The sequence below is a fragment of the Pinus tabuliformis genome, chromosome Q (genome assembly GCF_031772625.1).
Source record: "Pinus tabuliformis cultivar Carrire ecotype Pingquan chromosome Q, CPIR1, whole genome shotgun sequence".
Lineage (NCBI taxonomy): Eukaryota > Viridiplantae > Streptophyta > Pinopsida > Pinales > Pinaceae > Pinus > Pinus tabuliformis.
Window position 1 is genome coordinate 405,669,878 of NC_142296.1, and position 23,585 is coordinate 405,693,462.

A 23,585-nucleotide genomic window follows, 5' to 3' on the forward strand; every position below is an offset into this window, starting at 1 on the left:
TTTCTGGCTAGTGTCTCTTCTTCTTGTTGTACTGATTCATTTTGTTCCATGGTGATTTGGGTGGGCTGGGGTGAGTCTGTGCCTTTTTCCTCATTTCCTTCTTCTTCTTCTTTTTCCTGATTTTCTTCTTCTTCTTCTTTTTCCTGATTTTCCTCTTCTTCTTCTTTTTCCTGATTTTCTTCTTTTTCTGCTTCCTTGGCAATTTGAATAGAGCTGGGTGAGTCCAATTTTTCTTCATTTCCTCCTGAAACTATTTATTTTTCCTCCATAACAGTTTGGGTAGGCCGGGGTGAGTCTATACCTTTTTCCTGATTTTCTTCTATTTCTTCCTCTCGTTCCATGACACTTTGAGTGGGCCGCGATGAGTCTGTGTTTTCTTCTGCATTTCCTGATTCTTGTGCAACTACTTCTTCCATAGTAATTTGGGTAGGCCGGGGTGAGTCTGTATTCTCCTCTTTCTCATTCCTTGTTTCTTCCTGCATAGTTTCTGGGGAACTTGCTGGTTCTTGTGTGTCAGCAAGCCCTTCTGCTTGTTCTTGCGCAATCTCTGGAGAACTTACTGGTTCTTGTGTAGCAGTAAGTTCTTTTGTTCGGACTTGTGCAGTTTCTGGGGAACTTACTGGTTCTTGTGTGTCAGTAAGCCCTTCAGCTTGGTCTTGTGCAGTTTCTGGGGAACTTACTGGTTCTTGTGTGTCAGTAAGCCCTTCAGCTTGGTCTTGTGCAGTTTCTGGGGAACTTACTGGTTCTTGTGTGTCAGTAAGTCCTTCAGTTTGGTCCTGCATCTTCTCTGAAGAGCCTGTTGGTTCTTGTGTGACAACAGGTTCTTCTGTCTGCACTTCTTCTGGAGTACCTGTTGGTTCTTGTGTGACAACAGGTTCCTTTATTTCAGCAGAGGATTGCGGCATTTCCGTCTGTGTAATAGCAGGCTCTTTCGTTTCATCAACAACATCAGATGCTTCCTTCATTGGCTCTGCCACTACCTTATATCCTGCCTGAGTGTATATTTCACCACAATTGGTACACACATATTCATTATCCTTACTTTTCTTTGCTGCAGATGCTACTCGTGCTAAAACATGCAGGTTGAATTCATTCTGATATGCTTCCTTAACCCTTATTATTTCCTCCTGATAGTCCTAAATCTGAGATTTCAGGAATTCAATTTCTTCCTGTAGGGCAGGTATGGTAGGCTGGTCCTGCGGAGCAGTAGATTCCAATGGAGGCAGAGGTTGTGTTTCATCATTCTGATCAGTATTCCCCACAGGTGGTTCTTGTGTGTCACCTAGGGTAGTGGCTGTTTCTTGTGTTGCAGCCACTTGGTCACTATTATCTTGGGTGTCGGCAGCTGGTTCTTGTGTTTCAGCTGCCTTAAAGTATGATTTCACGAAGCAATGAACGCTCTGCATCTCTGCTTCCGAGGGTGAAGGAGAGGAGTTTTGAGGACTGGTGGGAGTACGGATCTTTATAGTGATGGGCGGTGAACTGGGGGAATTAGGAGATTTAGCTGCTATTGATGTCCGAGTTCTTCTCTTTGGTAGAGAAGCAGGGAATTCAGGCATTTTTCTCTTTAGGCTAGCTTTCTTTAGGATGGGGACAGTAGCCGGAGTAGCACGTGCCTTAGCTGAAACCTGGTTCTCCTTCTTTTCGATGGGGTTTTCTTTTCCTGCTGCCTTTTTCGTTTAAGCAGGGTAATGGGGATATTGTCATCGGAGTCATCAGTAGAAATACCCAGTATGGGAATGGAAGGATTGATTCCTTTGGGAGATGGGGTTGTCCTTGTGGCATTCTCAGCAACTTGCGGGGGTGTTTGCTGGATTTGTTCAGGAACTTGCTCTGCTTGCTGAGGGTTTTCCAGAGGGATTTGTTCAGGCATATCCTCCGTTTGCTGAGGAAGTTCTTCATCTTGCTGAGGTATGTCCTCGGCTTGGTGAAGAATTTCCTCTTCTTGGTGAGGAATTTCATGTTCCGGCTGTGGAATTTGTGCCTCCTGATGGGGATTAATGGGGGGTGGAGGGTTATTTAGGGCGAGGGCTCTATTAATCAGCAATTAGGCTAAGCGGTGGTGTTTTAAGGAAACTAGTGGATGCTTCGCTTTCACGGCATAACGTGACATATTTTGGAGACAACCCAATAGATAATATGGCATGTTTATTAACTGACCATTTCTCAAATGATTTAACAGGACGAAATCGTGCTAGTAAATTACCTGGTAGCGGCCTTCGCATGTCAGATATTGCTTGACAAATTCAGCGACTTTCGGCCACGGTTGAGGTAACGACTGAAGTGCTATGCCTCTGCCTTTGGTCTCTACGTGCTCGCCTGGTCAGAGAAAATCCTGCTGCGCATTAAGAATCAGGTGCTTCCTGCTGAACCATCGTGTGCCATTAGCTGGTAACCCGGTAACTTCGGCTATGATTTCCTCCGTGACTGGAACTTGAATTCCCTGGATGACAGAGAATCCTTCTGTTAAATTGCATGCGAATTCAAGGACTTGCTGCTCGTCAAAGTCCGGAAGTCTCCTGAAGTACTCTATCCATCCCGCTTGCAAGAAAATTTGATAAATCTCCGGAAAGAGTTCAAGGACTGATGTCGAGCCAGGCTCATGTGTAATGAGGGTTCCTCCCATAGCTGTTGTTTCAGTAACTTTCAGAGTTCAGAGTCGAGCTTCCAATTTCAGTTCAGAGTAGAACGTCGCAAATGGTAACATGCTGTGATAGGGTGGCTTTTACATATTACCGGGAGAGTTAAGGGTGGCGGTAGTTGGCGTGGTATGTCATTATGAGAGTTGCTTTGGTAATCCCCCCCCCTACGTGTCAACGATATGATTGGAAGTACAATGATTTGATAGTCCTATCAACTTCTCCGCATTATCTATTATTTAATGTCCATACATAATCATGCGTACCTTCGTATTTTACCTTTTTGATTGCTGCGTCAAAAAGTCTTGTCTTGTCTTGTGCTAGATCATAATGATTACCGCGGATCTACAAGCATGGGAATACCGGTGATTTGTAATGATAATGACGGGAAGTGATAGTAGGGTGCTGTAATCATCACAAGAAGTGGTATATTTTATCAAAATTTGTTCCTTGGGGCTGAAGTGGTAAGACTGGCGTTTTCGTACATGAAGTAATCTGCTGGGAAAGATATTCCGTGATCGGGAAGTGATGTTGTAGCACCGGGATTGGTGTTGCAGCCACGGAAAATTGCTGATGTGGCAACAGGAAATGATGTGAGACGTTTGTAAAAACGGGAATTGTGCTGGAGCAATAGGAATGGTGTTGCAGCAACAGAGAATGGTGTTGCAGCAACGGGAGTGGTGTTGCAGCAACGGGGAATGGTGTTGCAGCAACGGGAAATGGTATTGCAGTAACAGGGAATGGTGTTGCAGCAACGGGAGTGGTGTTGCAGCAACAGGGAAATGGTGTTGCAGCAACAGGGAAATGGTGTTGCAGCAACAGGAGTTCCGAGTCCGCAAAATAATTCCTTTGAAACTTTTGTTCTCAGCTACTTCCCGGGCCAAAATCTGCAAAATACTGAAATGTAATATCGCAATCCTTGGCAGGATTTATTAGTTTCTTAAAAGAAAGAATATCTAACCTAAAAAAAATTACATAAATAATAGAAACTCAAGTGTTTTGAGGGATAACAAGTTCCCCTGGAAAAGAATACTGTTTTATTGCCATGCAAGTGGCTTTAAAATCCTCTTTGGAAACCGGCCGCTGATATAACCAAAGTCGGTAGCCATTCACTAACAGTGGTGATCTGCTTCCATCAATTGTTAAAAGTCTAACTGTTCCATTTGGAAAAACAACATCCACTTCATACGGGCCTAACCACCTTGTTCTTAGCTTCCCTTGAAAATTCTCGAAATGTGAATCATAAAGTAGAGCCCAGTTACCTTTCTGGAACTGCTTTTGCTTGATGGTTCTGTCATGCCATCTGCTTCTTTGTTGCTGTATCATAGTTGTTTGATGGACGGCATCCAGTCTTTTCTCATCCAATTCCTGCAGCTGCTGCAACCTGGCTGTCTGTGCATCAGTTAAATCAAGGTTAACAGCTAAAGCAGTTCTTAAGGTTTTAATCTCAAACTCTACAGGAAAAATAGCATTCTTTCCAAAAACTAATTCATAGGGTGAAAAGCCTGTTGTATTCCTCCAAGTGGTTCTATAGGCCCATAGAGCCTCGGGCAACCTCTGAAACCAATCCCTTCTATTCTCCTTTATCGTTTTTGTTAAGATGGCTTCTATGACCTTGTTGGTACTTTCCACCTGCCCATTTGCTTGGGGGTGGTATGGTGTGGTCATTTTATGCTTGATATGATATTTTTGGAGCGTATCTTTGAAGCCATGAGAATTGAAAGGAGGTCCTCCATCAGTGACTAATTCTCTGGGTAGTCCAAATCTAACAAAGATTTCTTCAAATAAGAATGTTAGTACCGCTTCTTCATTAGCTTTAATGAGTGCTTTGGCCTCTACCCATTTAGTCATGTAATCTGTGCATACTAAAATATAGACTCTTTGATTAGATGGAGGATTAATGGGACCTATGAAATCTAATGCCCATTTCTCAAAAGGTTCAAGAGTTACCTGGGGATTAAGTGGCATTTCATCCCTATGGTTAGGCTGGCCCATTCTTTGACAGCTGTCACAAGCCTTCACATATTTTCTAGCATCTTTAAAAAGTGATGGCCAATAATAACCCATTCTAAGTACCTTGTGTGTTGTTCTTTTGTCTGCAAAATGTCCTCCACAAGGGCCATCGTGACAATCTTTCAGTATATCATAAATGTCGTCTTCCCCAATGCATCTCCGGATTTCTTGATCTATCCCTGTGTGGAACAGACACCCGCTTATCCAGCTGTACCTAGCACTTTGCTGGATGATCTTTCTTATTTCCCTGTGTGATAGGTGTGATGGTAATTTTCCTGCAACTAGATAATTGGCAATATTTGCATACCAAGGTGAGTGAGCAGATACTGCAAATAGATACTCATCAGGAAAAGAATCATCTACTGGAGCATTTTCATCAGTTTTTAAACGAGAAAGGAAATCAGCAACTACATTTTCTTTACCTGGCCTATCTACAATTGTGATGTCAAATTCCTGCAACAGTAATAACCATCTGGTGACTCGGGCATTTGTAACTGATTTATTCATTAAATACTTAATGGCCGAGTGATCAGTATGCACAAAGGTAGTGTAGCCAGTAATATAATGTCTAAATTTGTTGATAGCATAAATAACTGCTAGAAATTCCTTCTCAGTAACTGTGTAATTTAGCTCAGCTGGTGTCATGTTCTTGCTGATAAAATAGATGGCATAGGGGAGACTGTTTTCTTCCTGACCCAGGACAGCTCCAATTGCCGTGTCTGAGGCATCAGAGGAGATATGAAAGGGTAATGCCCAATCAGGTCCTCTCAAAATGGGAGTTGCGGACAACTGATGTTTAAGTTTATTGAATGCATTTTCACAGTCATCAGTCCACTTAAATTCAGCATTTTTCATTAACAACACAAATAGAGGAGAAGCTATTTTGGAAAAATCCTTAATGAATCTTCTATAATATCCGGCATGTCCTAGAAAGCTTCTTACATCAGTTTGTGTTTTGGGGATAGGGAGGTTTTGAATTACCTGTATTTTAGCTGGATCGACTTGAATTCCTAAAAATGAAACAAAGTGACCCAATACAATACCTTGATTCATCATCATATGGCACTTTTCAGTGCTTAAAGCAAGGTGTGCTTCTATACACCGCTTAAGTACTTTTTCAAGATTTTGCAGTGCATCCTCAAAGGTCACTCCATAGGGAGTAAAGTCATCCATAAATATTTCCAATGAATCATTTAACATATCAGAAAAGATCCCTATTACCGCTCTTTGAAATGTTGCTGGAGCGTTACACAGCCCAAATGGAAGTACTCTGTAAGAAAAGGTCCCCCATGGGCTACTAAATGTGGTTTTGTCCTGATCCTGGGGTGCAATCTTAATCTGATTATATCCACTAAACCCATCCAAGAATGAAAAGAATTTCTTACCTGCTAAATTATCCAATACCTGATCGATAAATGGTAAAGGGAAATGGTCTTTTTGGGTGGCTTTATTCAATGCTCTGTAATCCACACATACTCTCCATTTCCCATTTTCCTTGGGTACAATTACAAGTGGAGAAACCCACTCACTATCAGATATGGGGTATATAAATCCTGCATTCAAGAGTTTTTGAAGTTCCTCCTTGACAATTTCTCTAAGGTTCGGGTTCATTCTTCACTGGGGTTGGCAGACTGGCCGGGATCCCTCCTTAATATAAATACGGTGAGTGCATAGTTCAGGGGAGATCCCTTTCATGTCTGTGTAGTCCCATGCAAATGCCTCTTTATTTTCTTGGAGTAACTTTATTAATTTCTGTTTTTCATTATCAGTCAAATCAGGATTTATATTTAATGTTTTGCCAGGTTCAATTTCAATTGTTGTACTTTTGGGAGGGCTGCCTACTACTGTCTGAAATAAGTTTTCATCTTTCATGTTCTGCTGGGATTCAGATTCTAAGATTGTAGTGAAGTGATTATATGTTTCAGGGCTGACCGAAGAGGGTTCAGAAATAAAGCTGCTGATTAATTCATCTTCGGTGGAGTCCTTAAAAGTCAAAGCTTGTCCAATAGTTAATATAGGTTGGGTCTCCTCATCCTCATAGTCTACCCATACAGAATTGTCATTATTAATCATGGGTGTAGCATGAGGATAGAGGGTAAGCTGTTTGGTTTCCTGTCCATTAGAGATGGTCATTGATCCAGATCTACAGCTGATGAAAGCATCTGCTGTAGCCAACCAAGGTCTCCCTAGAATCAACGGATGACCCCCCAACTTTGTTTTAGTTTGTAACACCACAAAGTCAACCGGGTAATTCCAGGATTCTACAGAGATTATAAGGTCTTCAATGACCCCTTCAGGTTTAATCGTAGAACGGTCAGCCAACTCTAAGATAGTTGGAGTTTCCCTGATAAAGTTTTTTAACTGGAGCAATTGTGCTGTTTCGAGTGTCATAATATTTATTGCAGCTCCTAAATCTACTAGGACTTTAGAGATAAAGGTTTTTCCGACCTGGACTATTACTGTAGGGTGACCAGGGTCACCATACTTCACAGGATAATCTTTTTCGGTCATTAAAGCAGTTAATTCCCCCATCACATGAACTGTGAGGGGATCCTTAGCCTTACTTCCAGGCTTTTTTTATACAAATGTCTCTAATAGTTCTAGCATAAATAGGAACATCCCTTAATGCTTGCAATAATGGGATTTTAACATACAAGTTCTGTAGCTCTCCTAAAAGGTTAAAGGTAGGTTGTTCAGGTGTTTTAGTGAGAGCCAGCCGTTCAGGGAATGGCGGATCTATTGTTTGATCATTATTATTAGGTGCTGATTCTGCTGTTTCAGCATTATTGTTAGCTGGTTTCTCTTTTCTAGCTTCTTCTTTGTCAGAGTCAGTAATATCATCTATAATGGGTTCAACAATTCTCCCTGAGCGAAGATGAATATCATTACATTGCAGGGGAGAGACAGGCTGATTTTGAATGTCAATAACTTGCAGGGCTTTATTATTTGGATTGGGGTTAGGTTGCACAGGCAGCTGTGGTCTCATTGCCTGGTTATTCGGAGGAGTATTGGATGGTAAGGAAAGAGACTGTTGTTGTTGAGGAAATGGTATCTGTTGGGCTGCCCAGTTTGGATTCCATTGATTAAAGTACGGTTGCTGCGGAGCCCAAGGATTCCATATAGTAGGATCAGGAAAAGGAAGATTTGGTTGCTGCATAAGTGGAAAATTCATTGTATTAAAGGGTGGGTACTGCATTTGGTTCATGGGTGGGTAGTTTGTTTGAAAAGGAGAGTTATTATTCCAACGATTGAACGTTGTGTTAGAGCTCATACCTTGTCTTTGTGGCCATTGCCTCCTCTGTGTCATCAGGTACACTGCTTCAGCCTCTTCTTCGGTTGACTGCAGTGCTGCTTTGATTCCAGGCAGAGAGGGGCATTGCTGTGTTTCATGGTCCTTCTCGCAGATTGTGCAGATAGGTATCTTATCCAGTGGGCATTCTCTGAGTGGGTGTTTTTCTCTGCATTTGGAACAAAAAATAGGTAGAGCAGCTTCTGCTTCCGCCTGTTTCTTCTTAACCTGCAGAGCATCAATTTGTGAAGCAAAAGAACTTAGCATCTCAGTTTTAAATTCTTCCAATAAGTTACCTATTTCAGCTCTTGTTGCTCCTCCGCTGGCTGACTTCTGAACTCTTGAATACACATTATCTCTACTTTTTGATCTGCCTGCTGCTCCCCTTGAACATCTCATGCAGAGATTAATAATTTCATCAAAGGGTTCTTTGGAAACGTCCCCTTTTCCAAGCATGTTCAACATGTCCAGGCAGTCATCTCTTACTCCTTTCAGCAATATGGTTTTCAAAATATCTTTACTCATATTAGGATGATCAGACCACTGCAGATTATACTGTAATCTTTCCACAAAATCTTCCAAATTCTCTTCCTCTTTCTGAACCATTTTAAACAATTCTTCCTTCCTTTCTCTTGTCCGGCAGTAGTCTTGATACTTGGCCAGAAATCCCTCTTTCATATGGTCCCAGGTGGTGATTGCCTGAGCTCCTAAGCTCATAAACCACCTCAACGCATTCCCTTTTAGTGTTGCTGGAAACAGTTTTAGCTTCTGATTAGGACTTATATAATCATAACTTCTACATAGTATGTCGAATTCAAAGAGGAATTCATCCGGGTCTTCAGAGGATAACCCATGAAAGTTGGGTAATGCCGAGAGTGGAATGTTTTTCATGGGGGTTGTTCCTCTTGTGAGCTCCCCAATAGGGAATTCCAGGGTAGAGAGCGAGTTTTCCCCTCTTCCTTCTGTTCTGTTATCTTCCATTGGTCTTTTTCCTGAATCCCTTGCTTTATCTTCTATGTCTTCTATTTCTTCAGGTTCTTCTACCGGTTCCTCAGTGTATTCTGGTACTTCCAGCTTCCTTTCAGGTCCTATTACTTCCTCCGTTTGACGGTCTGTTTGTGAGGAATACTGGATCTGAGGTCTCCGGGAACTTGTCCTTTGTGATGTTTCAGCCTTTGAGATGATTTCGTCAATATAAGTTTTTCTTCCTCCTTTGCTGCCTGTGAAATTAGGTTTCTTGCGTCCTCTCATGCATCTGTTATTCTCAAAAAGAAATCATTAATGCCTTTAGAAATCTCTAGTTGCCTTCCCCGGCAACGGCGCCAAAATGTTGGCTAGTTGAATTGTTTATTGATTAAACATTCAAGTACCACATTAATTGTCAACCTGGGAAAGTCTTTTTATTGCAAAGGCTACCACGTACTGTATGTACTTACTCCTAAAAGCATTAAAAAGTTGTAGTATACGTAATCCTTACGCTAAGTTATCACTGTACTGATAAAATGAAAGTAATTAATTAAGATTACAAATCTGAAAAGCGAAATGATGGATGCTCTGTTGGCAGAGGATCAGGACCCTATCCTCCAGGTGAGGATGTTCAGCACCTGCCTCTGTAACCAGATTGCTAACACACACTGCACTCTAATTCACCGGTGAAATATCCTTGCACAACTTCAAGCAATGAATGAAACAGAGTACTAGCAAAGCGGAAATACCAGAGGTAATGCTACAGAATCAAAACAGAGTACCAGCGGAAAGAAACTATCACACACTTGCACACTTTAGCAGAAAAGTAAATGGGTGAATCTTGTGAGGAAGGCGGGCCTAGTCCCTCTCACAAGATTCCCCAGAACACGAAGGCTAGATTAAGTGCTCAGAATAATCTTCTATTCATCTGCCAAAAGATTCAAGTACAATAAAGTTCAGACTTGCTGATGTCTCTCAAAATCTCTCTTTACAGATTACGCATTAACCCCTTCTAATGTAGATGTCTCCTCTTTATAAAGGAGACATCTATTACAATAGATTATTACAGTTCATTCAGTTAACCCATTTGATCAAAAATAAGAGTTACAGACCGCTGTTATAACAGTATAACAACATATTCTTTTCTTAAGTTCTGGCTGTTACACAACTGGTAACTGTCTTCGACCATCTTCTTGGGATCTTCACATTTCTTTGCCGTTTCCCCAAGCTGTTCCTGATTTAAGCAATGGTAACTGTGTTCTACCCACTTTAGATAGCTGCAGATCGTGCCGCGTCAGCGTTCTTCAGATAGTAGCCGGTTGTTATTTCCAGCTGTTGCAAAATAGCCTGTTTTAGATGGTTGTTGTTGCTGACTGTAGCAACTGCGTAGTTGCTACTTTTGGTGTTGCAGCAACTGCGTAGTTGCTGTTTCTGGTGTCATAGCAACTATAAATTATAATTCCTGCAGGCTTAAGACAATTACTTGACAATTTAATCAGCTTTTCCAAGATAAATATAAAGATACTCACGAATATGCAATGAACAATTAAACATATAGATATGCGGAAAGTCACTTCGTACCTTGGGGTGATTAAGTCATTATGTAATCAAAGCTTACAACTTAGGACTGAAAAGGATAATATTAAGGCAAAAATATGAGGTCAAAATAGGTCAATTCTGAGTCCTAACACATGCTATTTCACTTTATATATATCAATCTCTTTGTCCCTCCCTCCCTCTCTCCATCTCTCTATTCTTTCCTCTCTTCACTTTCCATCTATATCTCTATCTGCATTTGCCTCTCTATATCACCACCAAAACATACACTCTATTTCTTCAATCTATCTACCTATATCTCCCTCTTCTCCCTCTCTCTCTCTCTCTCTCTCTTCCCCTTCTTTCCCTCTTCCCTGCTTCTATCTCTCTTCCCTACTTATTTCCTCTTTCCCTCTCTCTCAATCCTCTTTATCACTCCCTCTCTCTCTCTCTCCACCTTTCTCTCTATATTTCTTTCTTCTTACCTCTCTCTCTCTCTCTCTCCCCCTCCAACTCCATCTCTCTTTCCCTCCCTCACTCCACTCTCTCACATCCTCCCTCTCTTCCTTCCTCTCTTTCTCTTTCTCTCTCTCTCTTACTCTTCAACCTACAACTCTATCACCATATCCCTCCCTCTCTCCTTCTCTCCCCCATTCTCTCCATCTCTCCTTCTTTGTCTTTATCTTAACCCTAAACATACACACTCTCTCTCCATCTCTCCATTGTTACTCCCTCTCTCTCTCTCCACTTCTCACCCTCCAACTATATCTCCCTATCCATCCCTCTCTCCTCCTTTCTCTTAAATCTTCTCTCTCATACTTTCTCTTTCTCCCTTTCTCTTCTACCTCCCTCTCTCTTCCCGAATCTCTCTCTCTCTCTCTCTCTCTCTCTCTTACCCCATCACTTTCCTTCTCTCTCTCAAGTATTATGTCTCATTCTTCCTCTCTCTCACTCTCTCACTCTATCTATCTCTCTCTACCCTCTCTATCTCTCTCCCTCTCTCTCTTTTCCCTCCAATCCTATCTCTTCCTCCATCTCTCTCTCTCTCTCTTTTCCATCCAATCCTATCTCTTCCTCCATCTCTCTCTCTCTCTCTCTCTACCCATGTTACTATATCCCTCCCTCTCTCCCTCTGTCTCCTTCTCTCCATGTCTCCTTATTTATCTCTTTATCTCACCCCTAAACATACACTCTTTCTCTCCATCTCTCCCTTGCCAGTCCCTCTCTCTCTCCACTTCTCATTCTCTATGTCTTTATTCTTCCCTCCCTCCCCCCCCTCCAACTCCATATCTCTATCCCTCCCTCTCTCCTCCTCTCTCTCATCCTTCCTCTCTCGCCTTTTCTCTCCTACATTTATCTCTCTTCCCCCATCTCTCTCTCTCTCTCTCTCTCTCTCTCTCTCTACCCTCCAATCCTCTCACTATCTCCCTCCCACTCTCCTCTCTCTTCCCCCTCCATCTTTGTGTCTCCCTCTCCCTCTTTTACCCTTCTCTACCTCTCTCTTTTTATTCCTCCTCTCCCCTCTCCTTTAGTTTACCTCCATCTCTCCCTTTTCACTCGCCCTATCTCTCCACCTCTATAACTTTATGTCTTTGTTCTTACCTCCCATATATATAGAGTTAATATATATCATGATATATTAATATATATTATAATATAAAAAATTTAATATTGGATTAAAACAAAGTTATTATATTTAATAATATCAATATTATGATATATTAATATGAATATTAGATTTAATAATCATAATAATAATAATATTTTGGTTAATAGTATCTTTTGCATGGTATTAATAATAATTTGGCCCATGGTATTTTTCCCATAGGCTTCACCTAAATAAAACCTAGTTTTTGAGTTTTAATAAGTGTAAAGAGGTTTATGGAGAAAATTTAAAAATAGCTTTTATTTATTTACCATACCTCTTGTTTATTTATATTTTTATTTATTTATCATATTTCTTTTATTTACAATGGTATTTGGCTCATAGGCTTGGTATATAATTAGATGTTGATTTATAATCTTATTTGATATGTTTTTATTTATTTACCATACATCTTTATACCTCTTTTATATTTATTTATTTATCATACCTCTTTTATAAATATGGTAATTGGCCCATGGTATTAATAATTATGTGTCCGGCGGGATCCACCTAAATAAAACCTATTTTTTGAGTTTTCATAAATATAAAGAGGTTAATGGAGTAAAGATAAAAAGAGGTTTTATTTATTTACCATACCTTTGGAGTAAATATATAAAAAAAGAGTCTTATTTATTTACCATACTTCTGGTTTATTTATATTTTTATTTATTTACCATAGCTCTTTTTTTTACTATTCATAAACCTCTTTATATTTTAAATTTATGTTGTGTTTATACATAATAATAATTAGATTGATTTTTAAATAGGGCTGACATTAGATTAACAATGTTAAATGTTAAATATTAACTTTTACATTTATGTTTATGTTTACATTTACATTTAAGTTTACATGTTTATGTTTTTACGCAATATCTACCCCATGGGTGCAATAATTATTTTATTTTTAATCTGAAATTACAAATAACTTTAAAAAATACATATAAATAACCAAAAATAATTTTATATTAATTAAAATAAAATAAATTTCAATTAATTGAAAGTTAAAATAATATTATTTGAATGAAAAGTTGCTTTCTATTTTGAAAGAGAGTAAAGAGATTTGTAATTATTTTATTTAAACTTTGAATTACAAATAACTTAATAATTTAATAATTTAAACTGTTGTAAGTTTGGGTTTTGTATGATTTTTCCCTAAACTGTAGGGGTTATAGATCATCTTGCCTTGATAATTGGCAATGTAAAGGCATTGTTTTACATCTGGCACTGTTTCTACCAGGGTAACACCTATCCAAATCTCTGGGAGGATAAAACTGATCCAGATTGTGCGACTGGATTTTCAGTCGATCCATGTGTTTGGTGACCTTGAAAATCGACATCTCAACCATCAGAGTGATTTTAGATTCTATCGGTATTGAACTAGTGACAACTAGTTGGGAACTAGAGAAAGAGAGATGTAGTGAGGTGGTGAAACCTAGAAAAAAACTAGTAGGTTTTTAGATTTGAATTTCCTTGTAATGGGGACATGATGGGTGGTTCAGATGTTGGTTACATGTCTAGCACCAGTGACAACTAGTTGGGAACTAGAGAAAGAGAGATGCAGTGAGCTGGTGAAACCTGGAAAAACACTAGTAGGTTTTTATATTTGAAGTTCCTTGTAATGGAGACATGGTGGGTGCTTCAGATGTTGGTTACATGTCTGGCACTAGTGACAACTAGTTGGGAACTAGAGAAAGAGAGATGTAGTGAGCCGGTGAAATCTGGAAAAAAACTAGTAGGTTTTTAGATTTGAAGTTCCTTGTAATGGAGACATGGTGGGTGCTTCAGATGTTGGTTACATGTCTGGCAGTTCAAATTGTTGCCGACGGATCAATGGATGTCGAGGTTTCATTGAAAGTCGGTCTTTGACAAAGTTGAGGAAACCTTTAGATCCGATGCTCGATTACTCTCACATTGTTGTTGAGCTAAATCAAATATTCAGCTTGCAGAATGATTGATCCAATCGTTACGCACTATGGAAAAGGTCAACTATCTTGCTTCTTGGCCGATCCAGATATTGTGCTAGATCTGGTGAGTAACTCTTAACAAAGTGTGAAAAAACATTTCGTAATTAATTTTATATTTTCTGGAGTATTTCCATATTAATTTTTTTATTTTATTAGATTACATTTTTCATTTATATCTGGAAGATGATAGTGGATGGTTCCAAACTTAGATTTGACATTTTTAATTATTTAAATCATATTTATTTGATTTTTCTGGAGCTTCTCTACATTATTTATTTCTCTTGGGAGATCAGATCTTCCATATATGTCTTCAAAACTTCGACCCAAAAAACCATTATCCTTTTTCTCTTAAATGTGTTATTTTTTTTGGTTGAATTCAAATTGCAGATATCGACAGACATGGTTGCCCAAACATGTAGGAAAGCATGGTATGAAGATTAATCAGGTTTCTTCTTCGGTGGTAAATCCCATAACAATTCAAAAAATTTTAAAAATAATATTTGAACATTTTAAATGTAATCCCTACATTGATCGCAAAGGAAGCCTAGTAAAATTGTTGAAGCAATTGACCTACATTAATACTATGGAGAATTATGGGCAACAATTATTGAAAAGTTAAAAATATACTCATGTAAATTTTATTTTGCATATAATCTTTGTTCAAGGAGTAGATTCTTTATTTAATAAAGGATTATTGATTCACCATAATTAAAAAAAGAAAACATAAAATGAATCATTGCAAACTAATAGTCATATTGCAAATAGCGGGGTTATCAAGATCATCTACAAAATATATGTTACAACAATTGAAGCACCTGAAAAAGATATACGAGCCATATGCATTCTACGAAGGAAGGTGAATTATGTGCAATGGAGATGAAATACAAATTTGTTGGTGTTGTATTGTTTTAAACATTTTGATTGGTAATCAAGCAACGTGCATTAATACATTTTTTAATATATTTGTGTAGATTCGATACAATTTTGAAAAATTGTTTCAAGAGCTCTGTGAAGATGAATGAGACGGTTTCAGATTTGATGTTAAGATTATGGAGTGGAAAAATTACATCAGAAATATTCATATTCCCCGAATTGGTGAATATATATTAAATGGGTGAATATGTATAAGTGGATCACAATGGTTGTAATGGTCGACATCAATTTTCACTTCACTGGGTTCACTATTTCTGGGAGAGTGATGGGGGCTATTGGAGAATAAAGTTGTCCAGATATAAATGGAGGTCGTGCCAATGTGAACGTTGAACTCATTTCCACCAGCAATGATCTCATTAATGATGTGTTTACGTCTCAGCGAGGCATTTAAATGTTTACAAATATTACTCCAAGGAAATATAAGCTAGTTGCTTCCCATCATGAATACATAAACTTCGTCAATCCTCGAGTAGTATACAAATATCAGGTCATATCAAATCCCACTACATTTTTTTTTCAAAAAGGAAAGGCCATGATATTTTTCTCACTTTGCCTTCATTTGATACGTAGAATAGGTTTGGAGATTCCCTAAGGATGAGTGTCCAGAGGACACAATAGCCCTCCATGAAATCAAACGTGAAGAAGTGGAAAGAGCGGGCTCTGTGAGCCAATTTTTAAACAAAGGAAGAAGATACAAGGTAATACCTAATGTCAATCCTAGCTAGGATGGCGCTATGCATGAGGTACAATGATTGAGGTTTATAGAGTATATTTTCTATAATATTCTCTTTCAAATACGTGATTCTCATGTTCTCTTAACAATTGTCCAAAGAGCGTCTCCAGAGATGGAGTTGGGCATTGGAAATCTTGTAGTAGATGACATATTATATGTCCCAAGTTATGATATGGATGGCTTAGTTGTTTCTCAGGGTAACCCTACTTTAGGTGTTCATGTATACATTTATTCAGATGATGTCCGAGAGGTGAAGTGTCCCCAAAGAAGCTCCTTCGCCAAATCAAGCGCTTTGTCATGCAATATCTGATGCATATGGGTAATTCACTTTTAATTTTATTCCATGTGGAAAATAAAGGTTGTTGCTATTCTACAAGGGTGAGAATACAATATTTGATGTTTCACTTCAATCTATAGAGGTTCTTATTGAGCACAGTCATGTTAATATATCTCAGCCATTTCAGGTCATAGGTTTCTCAGTTGGAGGACTTGTGGTGACTTTTGAAGGAGTCTGTTTTGAAGGTGTTAATATATTAGTTGATGGAAGAGAAAGATCTACAACAGATGTCTAGGGATATTACAAACTTGATCATGCAACATCAACATGCTATACAATCAAGGCTGAGAAGGATCACTTTGAGTTTAGCAGTTTGGATAATTTCATGGTTGTGCCAAACATGGCTTCAATCCCAAAGATAGAAGCAACACATTATAATATTTGTGGTTCCCTAAAATTAATGACAAATGGCTATTATGGCAAGCGTCAAGTTGGTTTGACAAATGGGCCAGACAATGTTAAGCCTCAAATAAAGAGGATTGATGATATGGGAAACTTCTACTTCGAGGTTCAACCATGGTAATATTGAATATCCCCACTGACCACAACAAAAGAACATGATTCTGGTTTTCAATTTTCACCATCACATATTGATGTGACAGTAACTAGACCAATGTTTGGCATTGAATTTATAAAGGCCCTTGTTGATATCCGTGGATCGGTGATATGCAAGGAAGGATGTGACTCTTCGATTTCTATATCACTTACTTCTCTGGCTGTTGAACTCTGGGTTTAGAGAATATTAACTCTTTAAGTTTAACAAATGAGAGAAGTGAATTCATATTTGAGAAAGTCCTACCTGGTGCATTGCATCTTGAGGTAAAACATGGACCTTTATCTGATTTGTTAGATTGGGATGATGACTGGTGTTGGGAAAGAAATGTTATTAATGTCAATGTTGGTGTTTCTGATCATTTAGAGATAGTGTTTATCCAAAAAGGCTATTGGTTTCGTATTATGTCTACTCATCATGTGGCTTCTTACATCGTACAACCAAACAAAGAACCAATGAATTTGTTGATTAAGAAAGGATGGTAGAAAATCTGCTTAGAAGCTTCTTGTGTGCACATGCTTCATTTCTTGAACTCATGCATTTTCTTTGGAATGTCTTCATTAGAATTCAATGTATTGAACCATAAGCCTATATATTTGACTAGTGAAAAATATCTACTGAGTGGTGAAATACATGTTGATTCAAGTTCTTATCCCAAAGCAAATGAGTTGTCTCGAAGCATTATTGTAGACATATGGAAAAAGGAGGGTGCATTTATAGATATGATCAATAATGTCAAACTTGTTTCAAGTGCTAATGGACCAAGAAACATTGTTGTATATCAGTACACTCACTAGGCCAATCTTGAAGATGAAATGGTCTTTGTTATGAGAGATAAAAGGAATGCTAGTGCAAAAAAAGTTTTGAAAAGGTCTTGTTTTATCCAAGAAGTCGGCACGTTGCTATTAAAACTTATGGGTGCCAACCTGCTATTCCTTCTTTTTTGGGGTGCCTAGGAAAGTACATTCAGGGTCAGTGCTTCCAGCAATCCCAGGTGTTGACATTAAAATAATTGCTCAAAATGACAGTAGCAATGGTCTTCTGAAAAAGGGTGACTTGGTTCTTCAAACATCAATAGGATCAGATGGTCTGTTTTTGGGTGGTCCTTTGTATGATGATACTAATTACTATGTTGAAGCTTCCAATATCATTTAAAAGAACTTGCATAGGATCCCTTTTGAAGCTTAGCTGTATACTCATCCAATTTGTTCAGATGCCCCAATCGACTAGCCAAACCATAAAGAGTATTTGATCGTCAGTATTCGACCTTCGGTGCACTCCTTGTGTTTGTGGTCCTCAGTAGATGAATCATTGAATTTGCGTCAAACAGCTGCTAGATATGGAAAAAACGTCTTCAATCGCATTGCTTCAAACTACAACCATGTAAGTTTGGATTTTACTATTACTTTCAACGCTTTACAATGAAACCAGTGTAAATGCAGGTTGTATGTGGATAAAATATAAACCACTATAAACACAGGTTGTCTTGTATGTGTATGCATGGGCATACATGATAAAATATTTGAGAGTGAATGGGATACTGTTTCAAGAGATTTCATTCTCTATCTTGAGACTCAATATGCAAAGTGAAAGTAATTTGACCATACTGGAAATGGACTCATATCCCGATAATGCATACAATTTCTTTGTGGACATATTGATTGAGATGATGGGGAGCTTTAAATCATTAAAGGAGCTGGTCATATGTGTTGTGCCTTTGCTTAAAGAAATATGTGTCTTCTCAATTTGTTGTTCGAGAGGCTTCCTAATCTCCAATGTTTGTTAATGGGTGTGTCATGCGGAAAGAGTCAATTTTGCGGACAAAATCGACCTCCCTAGAAGCTAAGGCTTTCTAGTGAAAAACAAAACAATCAAGCACTATCTTTCCCTAAATATGCATTTAAAATAAAAGCAACCAGGTGTTTAAGGCATACCTTTAGTCCAACGCTGTTTGTAGCAGCCAAGCCTCTCCGATCCAGATGAGCTCCTCCTTCTCCTTGAAGCCTGCATTCACTAACAAGCAAACGATTACATAGCACTTGAATAACTCATATAATAAAACATATTCATCATAAAGACCAAGGATTTTATGAAACAAATTATATATAACAACTTGTTGAGAAAAATGAACTTAATTGTATTAATTGGAAACAAGAGAAACCATTACAACCAGTGCCTTGGTGTTGTGCAGGTCCCTCCCAGGGTCCAGCAAGAGTTCTCCTTTACTTTGATCAGCTCACCCACTTCCAAATGAAGCTAAGAAAGGATGGGAATCTCTCCTCTCAAGCTCTATAAGGGAGTCCTAATTTCAGCAGCATCTACCCTTAGGAATGTTCAGCTTTCAACCTCCCCTCCCTCTAGCCCAATGCTTGTATTTATAGTGCTTTGGAGGAAGTTAATCAGGTCCACCATCAATGGGATAAGCTCCTCTTTCAAAGGGGTAGCTCCCCTCTTCATGGGATAAGTTCCTCTTTCATTGGGATGCATGAACCATCTGGAGGCGCTCAATCCACGTCAAACCATCTTCTAGAATGCTCTAGATTCGACCACAAGTAACTTTTTTGAAGTAAAACTTTCGCCTTTTGACCTTTACAGGAGTACGCACCCACCCCTTTACAGACAGAGCGTACAAGTACGCAGGTATTATGAACTTGAGGTGCGTACACACAGGTAAGGGTAAGAGAAACTGCGTAACCAGAGTTATATTGACTTTTTAAAGACTTTCTCTCTTTCTTGGAGTTTGACATGAGGAGCAGAGGTATAAGACTTGCCAAGGAGGACAGTATGACAATTGATGGAGCCATACTGACTGCAAATAGTCATGGTGACAAATTTTAGTGTAACAGATTTCCCCCTAAAGTGCGAAGCCTGTAGTAGATTAGGGTTTTATATCATCTAGGAAGGGTGAAGCACTTTATCATTTCGAGGATTATCTTGTGGAGAGCCCAGTCGGAACCTGCAAATATTCAACACAAAATACATATATGAGATCATATCACTGAGGTAGGCATTCCCATACTCAGATCAAAAACTTTAACTAACAAACTATCTACTGCTCTGATATAGGAATGATTTCGCAGTACATCATAATCATAGGCTCATGTAGACACAGTATGGACGCAACCATCTGTTTATAATTAGTCTACTATATAATGAATACAAAACTCCTCGCAGCCTGGATGGCGGAAACTAGATCCAGGGTCTTCATTTCTACTTCCCGAAATAGTACGATTCTATCCATGCGAATAAATGAGTTGAAGTCGAACATGGTAGAAACCACTTGATTACCAGTCGATGATGTAAACTGTTAACAAGTGTGAGAGAGACCACCAGTGATGTCAATGGTTCTCAAAGTACCCAGTACAATCCGTGAGATGTGAATGAATGTGTTGATGTCGAACATGTCACAAAATCCTTCGATCGAAAGTCAATGATGTAAACTGTCGTCAAAGGCGAGAAACCTGCCATTGAGGCATGCAGATTTCAAGGTACTGACGATTTCTAGATCATCTTTCTAGATAATGTGCTGATGTCGATAGAAAGCGACCCGTTGCAGGCAAGCCCACAACACGAAATCATAAATCAAGTTGAAGAAATGTAGCTGTAAGGACTGACTCAGGGATGGTCAAGATGGATGACAGATATTTTGCAGATGAATGGTTTATTTGCAGTGACCTCTTGAACACATAACGACACAATAGATGGCTTGGTGACAATTGACCCAAAGTTAATACCCAGAAACCGGCTGAAGACTTTCAATGTTGTTTGATCAACTGTTAGGCAAAGGATCTCCCAACCCAGGTGAATGAAAAGTGTCGTGTTCAAGAGTGGTAATAAGGTTTTTCTGAGACAAAGGATAACAAATAGGCTCATTTTTCTCTCTTTTCCCCCACCATTTCTGGCAAGTACCTCTTTATTTTTTTTACAAGCTTGAGGAGGATAACATTTGCTTGATTATAAGCTCATCCTTCGGATGAGTCCAACTTAGTTTAGATTTGAACCCTAAGAAGGAGTGGTCCGTTCCTGTTTGTAATCGAACAGGTCCTTTACTGTGAAATTTTAACGAGTCTAGTATAGGAGAAACTCGGTGTTTTTCAATTTTATAGAGTCTGAAAAACTTAAGAAGACTCCAGGGTTGACCTTTTTCGTAAATTTGTGTCTCCCAAGCCCGAAAAAGTATAAAATAATACTTGAGAGAACTACTTGATCTTTACGACCAAGGAGTACTTTCATGATTAGTGTCTCTGATCTGAAAAGTAAAAAGCGATCAAGGACACGTCGTTTTATTTCCAATATCGAATTTGAAACGACAAAAATCCGGCAATCTTTTCGTGTTTTTACGGTCAGAAAAGGGCTGTAAGAGGACCGTCTTTTAATTCTGTTTTAACGAGTGTAAAAGAAACGCTCGGCAATCTTTTCATGTTTTAGGAGTCAGAAAAGGGCTTAAAGATGACTCTGATGTTTTTGTTTGTAAAAAATGACAATTTTCCCTGAAAATCCTTTATCCTGCACAAAAACCAACACATTACTCATACCTATTGAAGATAGATAAAAATACTTTGAAAAATACCTTTTCATGGTGAAAAATAAACAAATTTACCATTTATTTACCCAAAAAACCTATAAAAAGGGCTTTTACCAATTCATTTTTACCATTTTACTGTTGAGGAGAGAAAAAGGGCTTTTGGCAAGAAACTTCTCATGGACACTGCGGAGAATCCGACCGTCGAAACCGAACGCTGTCTCTTCCAGGTAATTTTGAACATCCTCCTCTTCAATTTCATCCGTTTAGAATTCTTTTTTAGGCCCTAGATTTCATTTTTTGGAGGTTTTGGGGTTTCAAAGACCGCCTCTCGGCGTACGCAGGCACCACACTAGGGACCTGCGTACCCCGACATTTTCTCAGTTGGAAAAATGTCGGGGGTACGCACCTTACCTTCAGGGACCCTGCGTACCCACGCTCTGTTCCTAAAGGCGGGGTGCGTACTCCGCGCAACGAGTTTTCAAACCCCAAATTCTCCAAAATGGACCAAATTTTTTTGATTTTATGAACTCTAATGGATGTTTTCTGGTGTGTAGATTGTTCACCATGCTTGATTGGCACGAGAGAGAGCACAAAGATGTTGATTTGGCCGCCATTAATCATCAACCGTTAATTGATGCTTTGAAGGCATGCGGCCTTTATAAATACTGGGCCATACCTGGCATGAGGGCCCAAGTGAGATTTCTAGAGTGGCTGGTAGAAAGATGGAATGTTCAGGACCAGTGTTTTTATATTGGAGGGCACCAGCTCGAGATGGAGTCCGCAGATATATACTTTCTCACTGGTTTGCCCAAGAGAGGCGAACACTTGACTCTGTTCGGGACTAGGCCGGGTGGCCAGTCCATCGCTAGTCTCCGACTAGAGTGGTGTAACACTCAGACTCGGGAGAAGGGGATAGAGATCAAAACTATATCCCGTCCTGAGCTTATGGTGATTGCCTTTACAGTTACCAGACTTTGCGGGGCTGCCGCTTTACACATTGCCACTGGATCCCAGATGCGGATGGCAATTGATTGCTATCGAGGTACCATTTTCAACTGGTGTGATGCTGTGTTGGCCAATGTAAAAGGCCAACTGACTAGAGCCAAAAACGGACAGCTGAAGACTTTTGGTTATGGGCCTTTAGTTGTGAGTTTTGGCTTAGAGAGGGTTCCAATGCTGATCCCACAGCAGCTCACTGTTGAGGATGGGCTTCCCAGAGAGCCCAAATTGATGCGATGGGTTGCAGTTATGGCCCGTCATCCTGATGAGGGAACGAAGATTGTCCGATTTACTCCGGAGTACTTTCACTGGTTAGAAGACCAGGTCTTTTCTATACAGGATTTTCCTTATGCCGGAGTTGATTTTCGTGGAGATCCGGACATGGTTCTTCCACCGGGAGAACAATGGGATGATACAGGTAATTCATTTTCCACAAGTTTTTAAACTATCTATTTTTTTATTTTTTATATCGTATCAAAACTGATAGTAATAATTTTCAAAATGCAGATGTAGGCCCACGATGTCCAGCCAATCTTCGGCCTTTCGAGAGGAGACTACCAGTTGCAACGGCACCGGCCCCATAGAACGAGGCCACAGAGACTTTAGCTGAGTTGGAAAGTGACCTAGAGCGTCTTACAGCAGATATACTGGAGACTACCATAGATGATATTCCTATCAGGCTTCAGCGCTATGTAGTCGGGGTCCCAGGACTTTTTAGGAGGTTCTTGTGTAGGGTGGCCCGTGCAGTGGTGTCATATAGAGATCATCACCAGTGATTGGATGGTCGTCTTTGTAGACACATGTGACATTTTGGTTTTTTGTACTTATCATTTTTGCCGATCATAAGGTGTTTTTCAACCTATGATCGAAGACGATGTATTTTTTTACACACTCCTATCTATATATATATCATTATTACCGGCTTATCTTGTTAAACATGTGTGATGAAATGTTTTTAAATTTACATGTATGATTATTGCAAATGTCTATTTAACATTCGAGAAGCAATTGCATCTGCTAATGTATTTAAAGACCTTGGAATATGCTGATATTCAATGTAATCAAACTCACGTTCCAAGGGACGCACTCTCAAAAATAACCTTAATAACACTGGATTTCTAATGGCATACACTCTATTAAGTTGTAATACAATGAGTTCAGAATGTAACCTCACTATCAAACTCTGAATCCCAAATGAAATAGATTCAGACAATAACTCAATCACTGCACTGTATTCTGCAATGTTGTTTGTTGTTTGACCGAGGCTCACCCCATGCATAGAAACTAACTCGTTAGAGGGCGAATAGATAACCCAAACTGCGGAAGAGATATTCCGTGTACTACGACAAGCACCATCAGCGAAACCAATGTATGTTTCGAGAGGCATCGACATCTGCAATATCAAGAGTAAAACCAAGATAAGCTAGAATAATGACGAAAAAACACACTCTCT

General features: G+C 39.2%; 1 pseudogene; it reads left to right on the plus strand.

Moving 5' to 3' along the window:
* The first annotated feature begins 1,470 nt into the window (after positions 1 to 1,470).
* Positions 1,471 to 17,763, plus strand: LOC149219895 (uncharacterized; annotated as a pseudogene).
* Positions 17,764 to 23,585: the final 5,822 nt, after the last annotated feature.